This window comes from Trichechus manatus, unplaced genomic scaffold, assembly GCF_000243295.1.
Source record: "Trichechus manatus latirostris isolate Lorelei unplaced genomic scaffold, TriManLat1.0 scaffold00010, whole genome shotgun sequence".
Classification (NCBI taxonomy): domain Eukaryota; kingdom Metazoa; phylum Chordata; class Mammalia; order Sirenia; family Trichechidae; genus Trichechus; species Trichechus manatus.
Window position 1 is genome coordinate 22,003,237 of NW_004443946.1, and position 17,202 is coordinate 22,020,438.

At 43.3% G+C, this 17,202-nt stretch overlaps 1 protein-coding gene across 6 annotated transcripts in view; it reads left to right on the top strand.

The window, feature by feature from the left end:
• The window catches only part of SUSD6 (sushi domain containing 6), a 114,428-nt gene that overhangs the window by 22,900 nt on the left and 74,326 nt on the right, over positions 1-17,202 (top strand). The window contains exon 1 of one of the 6 annotated variants that reach the window (XM_023726326.1): positions 3,168-4,048. The exons of 4 other annotated variants lie outside the window; for them this stretch is intronic. The gene's annotated coding sequence lies outside the window, so the exon portion shown is untranslated. Of the gene's footprint in view, positions 1-3,167; positions 4,049-7,025; positions 8,097-17,202 lie in introns of those variants that run through there. One more of the 6 variants, XM_023726330.1, reaches the window with a different exon arrangement.

The following is a 17,202-nucleotide window of genomic DNA, read 5'->3' on the forward strand; positions in this document are numbered from 1 at the left end:
GTGTGTGTGTGTGTCTGACTTCCTTCCTTTCCTTCCTGTGAGGGAGACTGATGTGTAAATGGCCGTGATGGCTGGGCTGCTTCCTTTTCCTTATAGCAGGAAGTGTCCTTAAGCTTTCAGTGATCTCTAAAATGAATTAATAATTCCTATCTTGTAGAGCTTACATGGTTATTCTGAGGACTGAATGTACTTATAATGAATTGAGACTGCTTCGAAAAGTATACAGCTCTAGATTCATGCAAAACTTTCTTAATATTACAAGGTAGGCTGATGTGATGATAATAGCTAACACATATTGAGTGCTTTCTATGTGCCAGGTACTGTTCTTAGTGCTTTGAATGCATTAATTTATTTAATCCTCACCACCACTCTGAGGTAGGTTGCTTATATTATACCCATTTTACATTTGTGGAAATTGACACCAAAAGAGGATCAAAAACTTGCCTAGGGCAGCATAGCTGGTAAGTAGCAGAGCCAGGCAGCCTGAACTCTTGGCCACACACTGTGTGGCCCCTGTAGGAAAAGACCCTGTGGAAGTCAGGGAATAGAGGTGGTCCGACTGCAAGGGGAGGCCACAGCCAGGACTTACCCACTGAGACAAGAAAGGAGCGGGAAAAGGTCAGGCTGGTGCCTAAGAAAACATCAGCATTTCTGCACAATTTAATTAAATTACTGAAACTGTTTCCGAGCTTTGAGCCATCTTTCTTGGATAGTAATACAATTGAAATAGATAATTTAAGCCAAGGAGGAAGGACCGAATTGATGAGCTCATATTGGTACTGACTGAGGAAAACACAGAGAGGCAAAAGCTTAAAGTGAGTGCATCTTTATTTAATACACAAAGTACAAAGGCCCAGGGAACATGCTTTGTGTTAGCACTTTTAAAGAGCTCACATTATTTAAAAGTAACTCTTCTTAGCCTTTTCCACTGAAGACGTTTTTATTATTAGGTTATCTGAATTTAATCATTAAGATGCAATGCATCTGTCTTGGGCAGTTTTTTCCCATAGAAATCAGGGTCTTTTTTGAGGCAAATTCTAGCCAGATTATTTCAGATGTGGAAGATTGGGGGCAAATATACATGCAGATCATGGAAAAGGCAATCCTGTAGTCAGATGCCTGTCTGTATGAGAGCTCTCAGTGGTAACGTCTCAGAATTCCCATTTCACTCCACTTCTTTCTGTCAATAGCTTTCTTAACGTGGCGCCTATGACCGAAAGTGATTGTCTCATTACCAGTGCAGGGGAATTAGCCATCACCATCTAGTGATACTTGTTTCTAAACCTTGCAGTGCCTGCAGAAGTCTCCTAGAATGCCCCAAAGCAGTGTTCGTCAAAATGTGCTTGAGAACCATCTGGCCCACCCTGTTGTTAGTTAGGTGCTGTTGAGTCAGTTCCCAATTCATAGTGACCCTGTATACAACAGAATGAAACACTGCCCAGTCCTGTGCTATCCTCAGAATCGTTGCTATGTTTTAGCTTGTTGTTGCAGCCACTGTATCAATCCTCTTGTTGAGGGTCTTCCTCTCTTTCACTGACCCTCTACCAAGCATGATATCCTTTTCCAGGGACTGGGCCCTCCTGATTACGTGCCCAAAGTACGTGAGACGAAGTCTTGCTATCCTTGCTTTTAAGGAGCATTCTGGCTGTACTTCTTCCAAGACAGATTTGTTTGTTCTTTTGGCTGTCCATAGTATATACAATATTCTTCGCCAACACCATAAAAAACAAACCACAACTCATTGCCGTTGAGTTGATTCTGACTCATAGCGACCCTATAAAATCAGTTCCCTTGTGGGTGGGGCCCTGGTATCTGCATCTTAAGCTTCCCTCTGCTGTGGTTTTGGAGTTGGGAAACCACATCCCATTCCCACCTCAAGATGGTGTATCCATGCAAGCAACAGTGTGAATGAACAGTCTTCAAAGCTTCCTATTTTCTTTTTATAATGGATAGGAATTTTACATCCTATTCCATAATACGGAGCTGTGGTGGTGCAGTGGTTAAGAGCTCAGCTTTTAACCAAAAAGGTTGGCAGTTTGAATCTACCAGCTGCTCCTTGGAAACCCTATGGGGCAGTTCTACTCTGTACTGTAGGGTCGCTATGATGTTAACAGGTTTGGTTTTTTTTGGTTTATTCCATAGTATATCCAGCATAATTTTAATGTTTAAATTGAATTACATTATATAATATGGAGTAAATTTGAACCTCTACTGAGAATGCAGGCTTTGGGGTCAGACTTCTTAGTTTGAAACTTTGGCCCATCACTTCTTATTTGTGTGATCTTGGCTAGGTTATTTAACCTCTCTTCCTCACTTTCCTCATCTGAAAATGGAGATAGTAATAGTATTTACTTTTTAAGGTTGTTGTGAAGATTAAATCAGTTACTAAGTGTAAAATACTTAGACCCGTGCACAGTGAATAAGCACTCAAAAGCCAGTTGATAATAAAGATTTATCATCATTATTATTATCCTGAAGGTTAATGTTAGCAGGAGTATGTCCACCATCCTGCAGGATGACAAAACATCCCTCTCTTCATTGACACATTTGTACAAGACTGTTTGCCATCTATGGGAAGCCTAACACAAAGCACTGGGAAAATGTTTGATGATAGACAGATATTCTCGAGATTCAGGTCACGTCTGTAGTTTTAGTCCTCTGAGGCCCTTGTGTGGAAGGGTACAGCGTGACTGTTCTTGGGTAGCCAGAATCTGTCCCAGGTAGGAGGAAAGTACTTGTTTAGAAAATGTCTACCAAGTTGTTATAACCAATAACTGTTTGTTCTTCCTTCAATCGGGGCTATCTTTTTTTCCCTTCCTGTTCTTGTTTCATGGTTAGGAAAGAGGGCTAAATTGCACTTTTCCTTTGCAGAGATGCACATCTCAAATTCATTTCCCCCATTAACTTGTTTTTTAAAAAATAAGAAATCACAAATTATACTTGTTTCTTAAAGAAAGATTAGGAAATACAGGTTACTAGCAATATAAGGGGGAAAATCACCTGTAATTTCCCTTTCAGAGATCATCACTGTTCCCCATGCTATTATTATGCTGCTTATATCTCTAGTCTAGAATGGCTAGGGATGGCAGTGTCCAGCAGGATGTTAGGGTTCCGGGGGAGGAGTTGCATTTCTGGGAACCAGGCTGGCCCTCCTGTGGCTCATAGCCATATACCAGGTAGCCCGACTTTGACGCAAGCACTTGGCAACGCCCCTGTCCCCAGGCGCAGTCATCATGAAACGCCTACTGCTCGTTTCCTGTGACGCTGCCTGCTCAGAAGCACGTTTAGTCCGATTCATGTTGATTCTGCTTTCCTGGTTTTGTGCTTACATTTTACATAGTCAGGTGGTAAGGGGTCTTGGTCTCTCTTCTTTTTAGGAACTGGTACTGGCTCTCAGAGTTGATACTTTTTGGTTTTATCCCTCCCCCCTCACCAAATGCAATTGGGAAGCCTCCACCTAGAAGGGGAAGACTCTGTGCAAGAACACTTCCTCTGGCATTTAAAATGTAATCCTTCCTTCTCCTTTTCTCCTCTTCTTCGCAGAATAAGAGCTGCCAGTAAAACTTTAGTGCAGGACTATTCAGACATATTTAACACATTGTGATGGAAAAAGGAATTGTCAGCTCCTCCTTGTAAACCCCATTGTAAGCGGAATTACAGGAAATCACAGCTAGCATAAAAACCATGGGCAGATAGGAAGGGTGGAATGTATAACCCTCATTCCCAGAAACAGGCAGAATGGCCTAGCCGACTGACCTTAGCATTTGGTGTTCACTGAGCCAAAGCATTCCCTAAGATAATGGCACCATCTGGGAATTGAAAACTGAGTTTTCCTCCTCTCTGACTTATGTGTTGTCAAAGAGTTCTCTCTTCTGGGCCCCTCCCATTAAGTCAGTAACCAGCCCCTGCCAATTCGTTCTTTTCCAGGTTCCTGTCACCACCACCTTGGCCAGACCTCATCATCTTTCGTTTGGCCTCCCAGGCTGCTTTAGTCTGTCTTGCTAGATTCATCTCCTGTGAACATTGTCCTTATCTCAAGTGAGACTAGGTGAGAGAATAAAGCCTTATGTGGACCAAACCCATAGCCATCAAGTCGATCCCGACTCATAGCGACCCTATAGGACAGGGTAGAACTGCCCCATAGGGTTTCCAAGAGTGTACAGGAAGTAGTATTACCATCCCTTCCCATGGTGAGGGTGCTCCTTCAGGGGGAGGACTAAGTGTTCTGGTACTTTTCACATAGCAGGCCTTTAGTAAATGCTTGTTGAATTGAATTAGATCATGTTTTCTTCCTCACGAACATTCGTAGGCTCCCTACTACCTACTGATCCAAGGCTAAATGTCTCTGCCTATTTTTCATGGCTGTGCAAACTGGGGAGCCTTGGTGCCTCAGTGCTGTTAACCAAAAGGTCAGCAATTGGAATCCATCAGCTGCTCCTTGGAAACTCTATGGGGCAGTTCTGCTCTGTCCTATAGGGTTGCTACGAGTCGGAATCAACTCAGTGGCAACCAGTTTGGTTTTTGGTTTTTTGGTGCAAACAGGCCTTATCTTAAGTATTCAGTTGAATACTTAATACTTTGTAAACAGAATCTCCTATATGATAGATACTAGAGAAACCAGTAAGAATTGTCCCTTGCCCTGAAGTTTCTGCTCTTTCCTGATCTTCGGCTTCTTTTCCCCTCCTTTCCCCACCCCCTTCATCTATCATGCACACCTCAGAATTCCTGCCCCAGAAAGTCCCTCTTTCTTTCTCTATACCTGTTCAGCCCTCAAGGCTTTCAGGTTAAATCTCCCTTCCTTTGTAAGGCTTTGACTGTCTTGGTTCAGATCCATTTTCCCCTTCTCTATTTTTTCATTATTTTGTCTATAACTCACAATTAGTTGCTGCTCATTCTGCCTTATTTTCTAATTATTTATACCTCACTATTTAGTGTTATATTGCACCCACATAGAATACTGAAATAGATACTCCTGCCTTATTGTGTGTCTTGATTATTTGCTATCTGGGTGTGCAGACTCACCAACTCTATTGAAAGCTCCTAGTGGCCTGGGGACTGTGCCTTCTGTACTTTTTGCAAGTCTGTGTAGAGGACTGTCAGGAAATATGCAGGGATACATGGGGTGAAGAAAGGTGAATGAACCATTGGAGGTGAAAGGAGATCTGACAGTGCTTTGGGAGTGTGGTTCCTAACAGAATTTTGGGTGGCATGGAGCAGAGCAGGGGCTGGAGGACAAGAGACCATCCATGACTCTGGGAATCAAGCCTGAGAGAAAACAGAAAGGGCAGAGAGGGTCAGACTTATCCTTCAAGAGTTCATCCCATTCTAAGGTTCTCTTGAAACTCTGGTTCCTGAGGAAAATGTATTTATCCTCGAAGTTGACCAGGGTTCTTGGGGAATTGTAGTGAGGCCAGGAGAGTTTGTGTGACCCAGGTTCTCTGCATGGCAAATCCCCCCCATTTCGTTTCTCAGATCATTTCTCAGATCTACCTAGGACTGTGAAACAGGTTGGTAACATCTGTGGGCTGGGACTAGTTTCAGCCAGCGACATTCCTTGTAATCCAGTTTAAATCTCTAGGGGCACATCTAAACTTGTTAGAATTCTAGGTAGGAAGTATGGTTGCAAAGGCAAGCCCATTTAATTGTAACTTGTATGAAAATAAAACCATCATGAAATTTCCTCTAAAAAGCTCTCTCTAAAACACCTTATGAGATCTTATATTTTTGGCAAATGGGTTTCAGGGTGGCAGCCCCACTGCTGCTGTGATGGAGGGGTAGAGTAAGTGGGTACAGTAAGCCAGTGGGCAATTTCCCAATGTCTGGGGCCTTTGAAAGATGCTGGGCCAGGCCAGATTTATACCCTCTTCCCCTTTCTATTCTGAACTAGTGAATGCTGTGGCATCATCTGCCTGAAGAGATATGTTGTTGTGTGCCATCAATTCCAACTCATAGTGACGCTATATGACTGAGTAGAACTGCCCCATAGGGTTTCCTAGGCTATATTCTTTTGGGAAGTAGATCGCCAGGTCTTTTCTTCCACAGAACTGCTGGGTGGGTTCGAACTGCTGAACTTTCAGTTAACAGCTGGGTTAGCAGGTGAGTGCTTAACGATTGCACCACCAGGGTTAAAAAGATAATGCCTTGCTTAAATTTGTCTAAACATCTTTAGCAGTTTGGTAATAAAGTTTAGTCCTTTGATGATGATGATAGTAGTAGCAGGTACACTGGAGTTCAAGCTAGTTCTTTCTAAGGCTCCCAAAAAGAAAATGGCTAACTCACTTTTATGTAAAGGTCTTAGTGTTTCGTAGAGGAGGAGGCAACCCTGGAGTGTAGAGAAGTCAGCTGCCCAAAGGTCACACTTTAGAGGAGCACTTTGAATGAAGTTGTGTGTGTTTTCTGTTTGGAATGGGGTGTGTTGCTTCTTTTGAGAAGGCATTTTACAATAGTCTAATGGTTCCTCTGGAACTCGTAGTGGCATTCTTTTTCCACCCTCTTGTATTTACAGCTGCTTTTTCCCTAGGGGAGCATTGATCTGTTTTAAAAAGAGGAGAGAAAACAAGAAGTTCTCTCTAACAGTGAGGTTTGGAAATCAGAACCTCTTTTGCTTCCCAGAAGGGCAAGTTCTAAAAGGCCTGTGGTTTGGGTGGAAGAGAAGGAAGTCTGGCTACACTGCCTCCTCCCCTGCCCCCAACCCAGATACTCCTCCATCCAGGGGTTCCTCTGGCGGATGTGAAGGAGTTTAGACAACAAGGTGCCCATACTGGCCCCTTTGTTGAATTAGACTGACATTGCTTTTCAGCCTCTCAGTAAGTCAGTTTTTCTGGCAGTCACCTTGCCCTGAATATCCGTGTCTAGGGTCCTAAAAGCCAGCGTTAGCCTGTGGTGATTGCACTTGAGTGTGCCGTCAGAGAGGCAGCATCTGAGGGCGTTTAGGACAGGAAACGTCGTTTCTGACCATTAGTCACAGTGATGCTTCAAGTACGGTGGAGCTGAGGATACCCAGGCATCAAGGGGAGGTTGGTAAATGGATTTAACCCCAGCATCCCTTAGCTTCTTTTCTGTGCAGTTACAACCAGCTCAATGGTGTTCACATGTATCTTTGTTTTGTTATGAAAAGAGAAGGAGTTCTCCTTTGGCATTTGGATAACTGTGCCTTTTATTTAGATTCTATAGAGGGTTACACTCAAAAAGCTAATGAGCACTTCTTCCACTGTGCACACACTCTGATTTGGAGTGGGCAGCAGGCTGAAGGCTGGTGGACCACAACAGAGCAGGTTCTATTGAAGGAGGAGATTGGGGTGACAATAAGGGCAACTGGCCCCCGAAGTTCCAATGGTTCAGCCCCCTGCTGATGGTCCAGGAGTAGTCCAAGAAGGCTGCCTTCAGCTTCCCTGAAGTGACTGCTTCTCACAGCTATGTTAGTGTGACCGGCAGAGGAGGGGGTGGACTTCCTGGGGAAGAGGATGGGGAGAGTCTTAATTAAGCCTGCCTGGTTTGGCAATGCCTCAGACTCGCCTGTTTCTGTATTGACTGATAATTTCCTGTAGCCCCTAGAATAGCCCTTCTTTATTTCCAAGGGAGACCCATTTTTGCTAACACAAACATAAAAAACCTACTTTGAGGAGTGCTGTGTGTGCCTTTTGCCTCCTTTCCAGAAGAGGCAGGTAGACAGGTGTGCCCTCTTGTTGTCTTACGAACTGCTCCTGCCACGTTGCAGTCCCTGAAGACTCATGCAGCTGGATTTCCTAATCTGGCAGAGGCCTGGCTGTGAGCCATTCCCTGAGTCAGAATGGATAGAGCTCAGTGGAGAGCAGTACTGGGGCTGGCATTCTGTCCGAGAGAGCTCAGTGGTCAGGTTTGGATTGGAAGGTATTGGAGGAAACTTTATTTACTGAGGAGTTTAGAAAGCTGAGTTCTGGTTCAGCCATTAACAAGCCCTGTGTCCCTGGGCTAGTCATGTTCCCCTTTCTAGGCCTCAGTTTCCCTCTCTTAGAAAGGCAGATTGGACTTTACAAGATGATCCCGTGACAAACCCATGAGTTGGTTCTGGTGAAGATGACCAGAGGCAGCACAGACTGGGACAGAACAACTTGCAGGTTCCAGTTCTCTTTTGCTAACCAGCTTTTTGTATATGCTGTTCCCGCTCCTTGAAATGCCCTTTCCTCCCTTTACCCTGCCCTTTCTGCTCTGCCTGGCTAATGCCTTCCTAAAGTCAAGTCTTAGCTTGCTTGCCCCCGTATCAGTGTGCGTGTCCCTCCTTTGTGCTGCAGTATCAGCCTGTGCTCTGCACTTACCCCATTGTATTACCCTCAGTTTCCTTGTTCTCGCTGACTCTACTGTGAACTTCCTGAGAGCAGAGACTGTGTCTCCTACCACCACTGTATCCACAGATGCTGGCGCAGTGCCTGGAATGTGGTATGCATGCAGTAAATGTGGAATGATTGAATGAGCCCTCCTGGGCCAGCTACACTCTGGGAACTGTTCTGGTTCTTGTCCCTCCCCATGCCACCTTCCCCGATCCAAGACTCTATCTTTCTGAGGAGCTGTTGGTGCTGGATAGCCTTGGATAATGCTGAAAGTTATTTTTGAGCTGCATCTCATTGTAGTAGAGCATTGGGTGGTGTTGCCGTGCCTCACCCAGGACACTCTTGCAAGGTGTTGCTTCCACCAGAGGTTGGCCTTTGCCCTGCTCTCCTCCATCTCCAGCCCTGGGGGAAGGGCAAATTGCTGTCCTCTGCCAGCTGCCTGGGGCTGGGCCATCTGCTGCTTGTGACAGCAGGTGGGCTGAGAGGGATAAGCAGCCCGTGCAGAGGAGGGGGTTGAGCAGAAACCTAATCTTCACTGCACTGACTGCATGGCATTGTCCAGGCGCCGCCCCCTCACCCCCCCGCCCAATATTCTGTCTTCTGTTCCAATGCTCTGGTATGCTACACTTCATTGAGGTCTTGTTTTTGTTCCATCTGCTGCCCTCTACCACCCTGCTAGGAGAACCTGTGCTGCGATTTTGTTTACTGTGTGTGTGCTTTGTTTTGCCCTTTTACCCATGCCCCAAGAATCTGTATGTTATGTAAGACAGCAACAAGAAAAGAAAACAAAACAAAAAAACCTTTAGAAATGAAACTCGGACCACCTGTTGGTCTCTGTTCAGATGCAAATGATGAGTCTCTTCCTATTAGAGTTTGTACCTTTGGGTTCACCATCCCTCCTGGAGACCGTTTGAACTGCAGGGGTGGGCTGAATAATGCAGGTGGAAGAGCTCTTGTAATTTTGCCTGTGCTTTAAGCCTTGCCTCTTCTGGCCTTGTGTGGACATAGGAAAGATGCAAGGAGAAAGTAACCTACCCCCATCACTCTTATTGACTTTGGGTTTGGAGGCTATGAATTAGGGTGTGTGTGGGTGGGTGTGTGCGTGCACGTGTGTGCATATGCATGAGGTGTACAAGGAGATGGAATTAGGGGAGAGTGTGGACAGTCTTAAAAGTCGCTTTTACCAAGTGAGGAGGGAAGGGCAGTATATCCTAAGCCCTAAACGTTAACCTGCACATGAATCACCTGTGAAACCTTATTAAAATGCACATTCTGATTCAGTAGGTCTGGGAGTTGAGAAAGGATCTCTGGTGACGCAGTGGTTAAGCACTCGACTCCTAACCAAAGGTCAGTGGTTTGAACCTACCAGCTGCTCTGGGGAAGAAAGATGTGGCAGTCTGCTTCTGTAAAGATTTACAGCATCGAAAAACCCTATGCAGTTCTGCTCTGTCCTGTAGGGTGGTTATGAGTTGGAATTGACTCGAGGGCAGTGAGTTTGATTTGGTTTGGTGGGGGGTTGAGATTCAGCTTTTCTAATCAGCTCCTAGATGATACCAATGCTGCTGTATGTGGACCATACTTTGAATAGCAAGACCCTCGCTTCCTTCCTCTGCCAGTTAATACTTGATTTAAATATCAGCTTGAGGAAGGCAAGAGGGAGGCTAGTTAAGACCTTCATATTTTCAAGCTGAGGGGCCTAGGCAGGCCTCTCAGTCAATGTTTGTAGAGCTTTTTCCTGGGTCCCTCACACTCTGGAGCTCGCCTTGGTCCAGCTTGGTTTTCACAATGTAAGAACTGTCTTTCAGAGACTGGGTGTGCATACTAACAAGACCAGATCCTTCCCCTTTCTGTTTGGCTCATTGTAAAGAGATAAGGCCAAATATAGGCATTTAAAATTGAATTTTAGAGCTGGAAGAACTCTTAGATCATCTTTCCCAATGCCTCTATTTTACTGAAGAGGAAACGGACCAGAAAAGTTACATGGCATATCTATAATCATTCAGCTAGTAGGAGATCTGGGGTGAGAAGCCAGATGTTGGAGGATCAAAATGTTTCTTTGGAGACATGGTGGTAGGACAAAAGGCTTCCTAGTGGTTTGAGGGAATTTTGCACTACATGTACAGCTAAAGTAGAATTACAAGCATCTGCTACAGCTCAGCATTTGTCATGTAGGCCAGAGGTTTTCATCCTCAGCACTATTGACATTTTTGTCCAGATAATTCTTTGTGGTGGGGGTTGTCCTGTGCATTGTAAGATGTTTAGCGGAATCTGTGGCCTTTATCCATATTATGTCAGTAGTAACCTTCCCAAGTTGTGACAGTCAAAATGCCTCCAAATATTGCCAGATGTCCTCTGAAGGGTAAAATTGCCCCCAGTTGAGATTCTCTGATTCAGGTAACAAGCATTTTTGGGAAGGGGGGTGGTCCCTCTTGGGCACCTACAGTGAGGTTTTTTTTGGAGTGTGCTGGTCTCAGGATTATAAAGGAAGCATAAAACAGATAGGACCCAAGCTTTCTGAGAGCTTCAGTTTAGTTTATAGTTTAGTGGGGAAACCAGACCAGCATGTCTGGAACAAATTAATTGCTATCTTAATGGCTCCTGCAGGATGCAGAGCCCCACACTGGACTCTGAAGAATGAGGTGCCAGCTTAGGGTACTTAATGAGGAGGAGATTTGGCTGCCTTGGGCTGGATCACCTAGCCAAGAACTGAGTAACTCGTATTCATTTCTTGAGTTATACTCTTACCTGTTTCTGCTCAGGGCTTCAAAATGGTTCACTCCAGTATGAACCCCTGCTCAGAATTTGCATTTCCACCCCAGATATACTGAATCAGAATTTGCATTTTAACCAGATCCCTAACCGGTTCTTATGTGTAATAAATTTTGAGACCCACTGCTCTACTAGTAGAGCCCTAGTGGTGCAGTGGTTAAGAGCTACGGCTACTAACCAAAAGGTCAGCAGTTGGAGTCTACCAGCTGCTCCTTGGAAACACCATGGGGCAGTTCTGCTGTGTTCTGTAGGATTGCTATGAGTCGGACTCCACTTGATGGCAACAGATTTCGTTTTGGCTCTACCAGTGATTATCAGAATTGGTCCCTAACCAGCAGCATTAGCATCGCCTGCAAACATGTTGGAAATGAAAACCCAAATGAATGGTTTGAAGCTCTTCCTCTGTTCAAGGAGCATTCTTCCATTCCCAAAAAAAACATTTTATCCTGAAGATGCAGAGGCCAGTCAGACACATTAACCAAAGATGTGTACACTCTAAGGGAGGAAGACCTACTCAAGCCTGACACTGGTGGGCTAGTTCATTCCTTAATGAGATTTATTTTTTATTTTTAACTTGATTTTAACCCGCTGTGGGGTGAATCCTCTGGTAGAACTTTACTGTCTCTTTTTCCATATGTTAAGCAATGTTGACATAAGACTAGAAGCTAGGCTGCAGTCAGTGATGTTCTGAGTACCAAAAACCCAAACCAAACCCACTACTGTCGAGTCAATTCTGACTCATAGCGACCCTGTAGGACAGAGTAGAACTGCCCCATAGGGTTTCCAAGGCTGTAAACTTTATAAAAGCAGACTGCTGCTTTCTCCTATGGAGCGGCTGGTGGGTTCGAACTGCTAACCTTTCAGTTAGCAACCCAGCACTTAACTACTATGCCACCAGGGCTCCTGTTCTGAGTACCTAGGTATAAAATATGGGTAAATGGCCCATTTGTGTGAGCCTAAAAAAGAGTCTTTATCCTTTTTCACTTTTCAGCAAATATTGTACTTCCAGATGTTCTTAGGGCCACCAAGCTCAGCATTAAGCCTGCCTAACAACTAATACTACCCCAGAGTACAAAAAGCATTGATGGGAACATCATAGTTCTCGACTTTTCCTCATCTGGTGTCAGACTATTTTTTTAAAAATAGTTTAAAGATACTTTAATACTCCATTATTTCCTAGCTTGCATGATTTCTGACAATAAGTCAACCTTAATTCCTATTTTTGTTCCTGTGTATACAGTGTGTCTTTTTTTTTCTATGACTTCTTTTAAGATTTTCTTTTTATCACTGGTTTTGGTTTTTTGAGTACGATGTGTCTTGTGTGTGTGTGTGTGTGTGTATTGAGGGAGGGGGGTTTCCATGTTTTGATGAGTTTCTTGAATCTGTGGATTTATCATTTTTATCAAATTGAAAAAAATTTGGCCATTATTTCTTAAAATATTTTTTCTGTGCCCCCCCCCCATCTTTTTTCCCCTTGGGACTCCAATTATACATATGTTAGGCTGCTTGATATTGTCCCACAGCTCACGCTCTGTTCATTTTTTTTCCCAGCCCTTGTCTCTGTTTATATCATTTTTGGATAGCTTCTATTACTATATTTTCAAGTTCACTGATTGTTTCTTCTGCAATGTATAATCTGTTGTTAATCCTATCCTGTACATTTTTCGTTTCAGATATTTTTATTTTTCCCTCTAAAAGTTCAGTTTGGGTCTTCTTTATATTTTCTGTTTCTCTCCTCATCATGCTCAGATCTTCATCTATTCTCTTGAACACATGGAATATATTTATGATAGTGGTTTTGACATCTCTGTCCACTAATTCTATCATTTGTATCTGTTTTGTTGTTTGATTATTCTCCTAATTATGGGTCATATTTTTCTGCTTCTTTGCATGCCTGTTAATTGTTTACTGTAAGCCAGACATAGTGAATTTTATGTTGCTAGATGCTAGAACTTTCTGTATTCTTTTCAATACTTTTGGGCTTTGTTCTCAGAAGCAGTTTAATTACTTGGAATCAGTTTGATCCTTTTAAACTTTTGCTTTAAGCTTTATTAGGGTGGATCTAGAACAGTTTTTAGTCTAGGACTAAGACTGTTCCACTACTGAGGCAAAACCTTTCTGAAGATTCTATCTGATACCCTGTGTTTTAGGAGATTTTTCCACTGTGGCTGGTGGGAATATGAATTATTTCTGGCTCTGTGTGAGCTCTGGGGATTGTACTGCCTACTTCTTTCCTGTTCTTTCCTCAGACATGGTAGTTTCCTCATATGCATGCATAGATTAGTACTCAGCCAAAAACTCAAGGAGATCTCTCTGCAGACTCTGCAGCTTTTTTTCTCTTTGATGTTACCCCCTCTCAGTTACTTTGCCCTGCAAATTCTTGTCACCTTGGCTTCTCAAATTCCCAACTCTATCTCTTCAATTCAAGAAGATTGCTGAACTCGTTCAGGTTCCCCTCCCTACCCTGTGGCCTGAAAACTCTAGGCAGTGAGTTCCCGTACTAATAGGGCTCACTGCATTTCTTTCCCTTCTCTCAAGGATTACTGTCCTGTGCTGACTGTTGACCAATATCTGAAACCATTGTTTCATATATTTCTAGTTGTTTAAGGAAGAAGGGTAAATTTAGTCCCTATTAGTCTGTCATGGCTAGAGGCAGAAGTTCTTTAGACCATCACCTCAGATCAATTTTTAGCCTTAGATGTCATTTTCCTCCTGTGTTTACTTGTTGAAAAATGGGGATCCATTTAGACAATTTCTGTTGAGAATTCAACCAGGTTCAGATCATGTCAATTTGTGCAACATTTATTGAACACCTACCATGTTCAAAAGAATAGCATGGCCCAGTATCAGGCTGTGCATGGTATTATCTGTAATTTGTATTGTAATGTTACACTTTGTAGTAGAAAGGTGGATGTGTGCATCCAGCTGTTGTCCTGGCATGAATGTGTACACATAGACATTTTGAACCTTTTTCCTATACCTACTGACCATCGTCCTTTAAACTCGGGCAACCAGTTGAACTAGCAAGTCACATTTGATCAGCAAACAGCAGGTGCTCAGCTGTATGCCTATCAATGAGTTAGGCCAGGACAGCCCTGTGAGGGGAGGCTCAGTAAACCCTAATGTGCAGTTGGCTCCTCCATCTTACCTTAACAGATCTCAAGGACTGAGGATTTACACGTGTTCATTCTTAATAATTATTATTTGTTAAGGACTTAGACGATATGCCGGGATGCTATAGTAAATCCTTCAAACGTGTGGGTCATTGACTCTTTACAATCCTGTGAAGTAGTTATCATTACCCCAGTTTTATATGTGACAAAACAGAGGCTCACAGCAGTAAAGTAGCATGCCTAGGCCCTTTGAGGAGCGAGAATGAGAGCCAGGATTTGAACTCCCTTTTGTGTGACTCTAAAATGCATGCACCACTCACTAGACCCCATAGACCCTACAATTATATCTGTTTCACTTCCCTTTCCTGGGTTCCAGTTTACCTCCTGTTTTATCTTTGATACTCTCATGTCTTTTCACTTTTCTATATGGTATTATAGTTATTTGTGTACTATGTTTCATCTCCCCTAGTAGACTGTGATTTTCTTAAAGGCATATACTCCCAACCCCATCTTTGTACCTCTTATGGAGCCTGCTATATGTAGTTGCCCAGTAAATGTGTTAGATGAAGTCAGTGAGTTCCTTAAGAAAGATGGGTGGATTGGCCACCATGCTATCTCTTAGGACTGCTCTAAGGAGCTGGGAAAGTTGTTTGTACAGTTAAGGGTGAGATGGATGAAGTCGGACTGTGCTGGCCCAGGAGAGCACTTGTCCTTAGTGCTCATAGGAGTACAGACACTGTGTTGTGGATGAACTTGTTGTATGCTGTGGTTTTAATGCAGGAAATAGGCAAGACTTTTCAATTGGTGGGAGTAATATGCCCAGTTTTACTTACTGGTAGATTTCTTAATTATATGAAGACTGAGGATGTGTTTGTAACTGTCATGCTTTGCGAACTTTATCACCCTCTCTCACCATCCAGTCCCCTTAAAAAAGAAAAGGAGGAAGTGACTTAAAGAATCATAGGATTTTGGAGCCAGAGAAGCTTTTCAAGTAGAGATCATCCAGCCCAACCCTTAAATTTTCAGGTGATAATGACAATAGTAATGATAGATGGTGATGATTTAATAGCAACTACCATTTCTGAGGACTCACTAAGTGGCAGACACCTATGTTAAGTGCTTTATGTACATTTTCCCATATAATGCAGGATTCCTGTGAGGTAGGTAATATTAGGGCCATTTTATAGATAAGGAAACTGAGGCCCAGAAAGGTTTGATAACATGCCCAAGAATGAAGAAGCTCATAAAGGTGGGTTTGGAATTTGAACCCAAGCTGCCTGACTCCACTGCACTGGGGGTTAAGAGTAGGCTGACGCAGCTATTGCATGGGAAGGTGAAGCAAGCACCTGCGTCTTGCTTGTTCAAGGTCAAGTTTTCCAGTTAGAGGCAGAACAGGAGTAGAATCCAAGTCTCCTGACCTTGAACTCAGTGAGCACATATTTTTTGTTTTGACCTAAGGACTCATTCTCTGTGGTCATTTTTGTCTCATTTCTCGCTCTGTCCCTTCTAATTTCAGTGAAATTGAATGAAGTAGAGGGAATGGTGGTTTAGGGTTGGGGTTTTTGGTGAGTTTTTTAAGTTTATTTTTAAATAGGCAGCCTTCCCAGACTGACTGGGAATGCAGAGAAGGCCTGAGAACCAGGAAGTGACACAGACCTGTTTATACCATCCCACTTGGGGACCTTCGGAAAGCACTCCAGAGAGAGGGTAAAAAGTAAACATAACTGCATCAGCCAGTTCTCTTGGGTTTGCTATTTTTGACCTGAAGAAGGTGTTTCCTGCACAGCTACTGAGTACTTTGAAAACCAAAATCTAATTTCTAAACATTCCCTTCATGTGAGGATATATAGACACATAACTTTATTTCTTGTTACCACACAACAACATTCAGTGGATCTTGGCAGACAAAATTGTCAGTTTTCTTTTTCCTTTCTTGCCATCTTTCTGGTGAATTATTCTTCTATTTCTTTATCTTTTTTTTTTTGTAAGTAACACTATGTCTACAACACTGTCCTGAGGCCTCACGAACTGTGTGTGTTATTTTCAAGTTCCAGCTCAGAAGCTTTCTCTTTCACTTCCTCCCCAACCCCTATCAGAAGTCTTTGTTCCTACCTCCTCTGTGTTCCCAGAGCACTTTTCTTTTTCATTGGGCCCTAGTAACAATTTGACAGTGTTACAGTTAAACACACATGTAATTCCTCTCACATAGATTGGAAATTCCTTGAGAGTTAGAACTATGCCCCATTTCATCTCTGTGATCCTCCAAGCCTTGCACAGAAGACAGTAAATATTTGCTGAATTGCAGTGTAGTCACTAGTAACACAGAACCTTAAGAAGTCAGATTTAGCAAATCAGCTTCCTGGACTTTATTAAGTGGGTATTGAAGCCTGCTTCACTCAGCTCTGATGGGAACCAGAGCAGAGGGTGTGATGACACATAAGATGTATTTCTGGGGTCTAGGAACCAATTATAGCAGCTTCCACCAAGCATCTATTTTGCTACCTGGCCAAAACTTTAGAATTTATATCCCTTTTCCTTCCTGTTTCATATCTGCTGCTACTTTGCCATCTTGTATTTTCTACACAGTTTGTCTTTTTTCTCCTTTAGTTAACTAATATTTGTTGAGCACTTTGGGGACAGAGAGAAGCAGAGTTGGTGGTCCCTGCAGGAATTTATTACCTACAGTAAATGCAGCACATACTAGTTAGGTAAATGTGAGTGGCCCTTGGGGAGGGATATGATTGGTTGTCCCATTTGTGGCCCAGGCATTGATGCTAGAGCTTCAGAAGAGCCTTTAATGCCTGTGGGCTGAATTGATGAGCAGTCTTCCCAGAAGAGGTGGACTAAGCTTGACCTGGTATTTGGAAAACAAAAGAGCAGAGAGCCCCTTTCAGTAGGAATGCAGGTGAAGGTACTTTGGGGTTCCATTTATCTGTAAGGTGAGAGTAACATCACACCGGTGGTTAAGAACTCGGCTGCTAACCAAAAGGTCGGAGGTTCGAATCCACCACTCG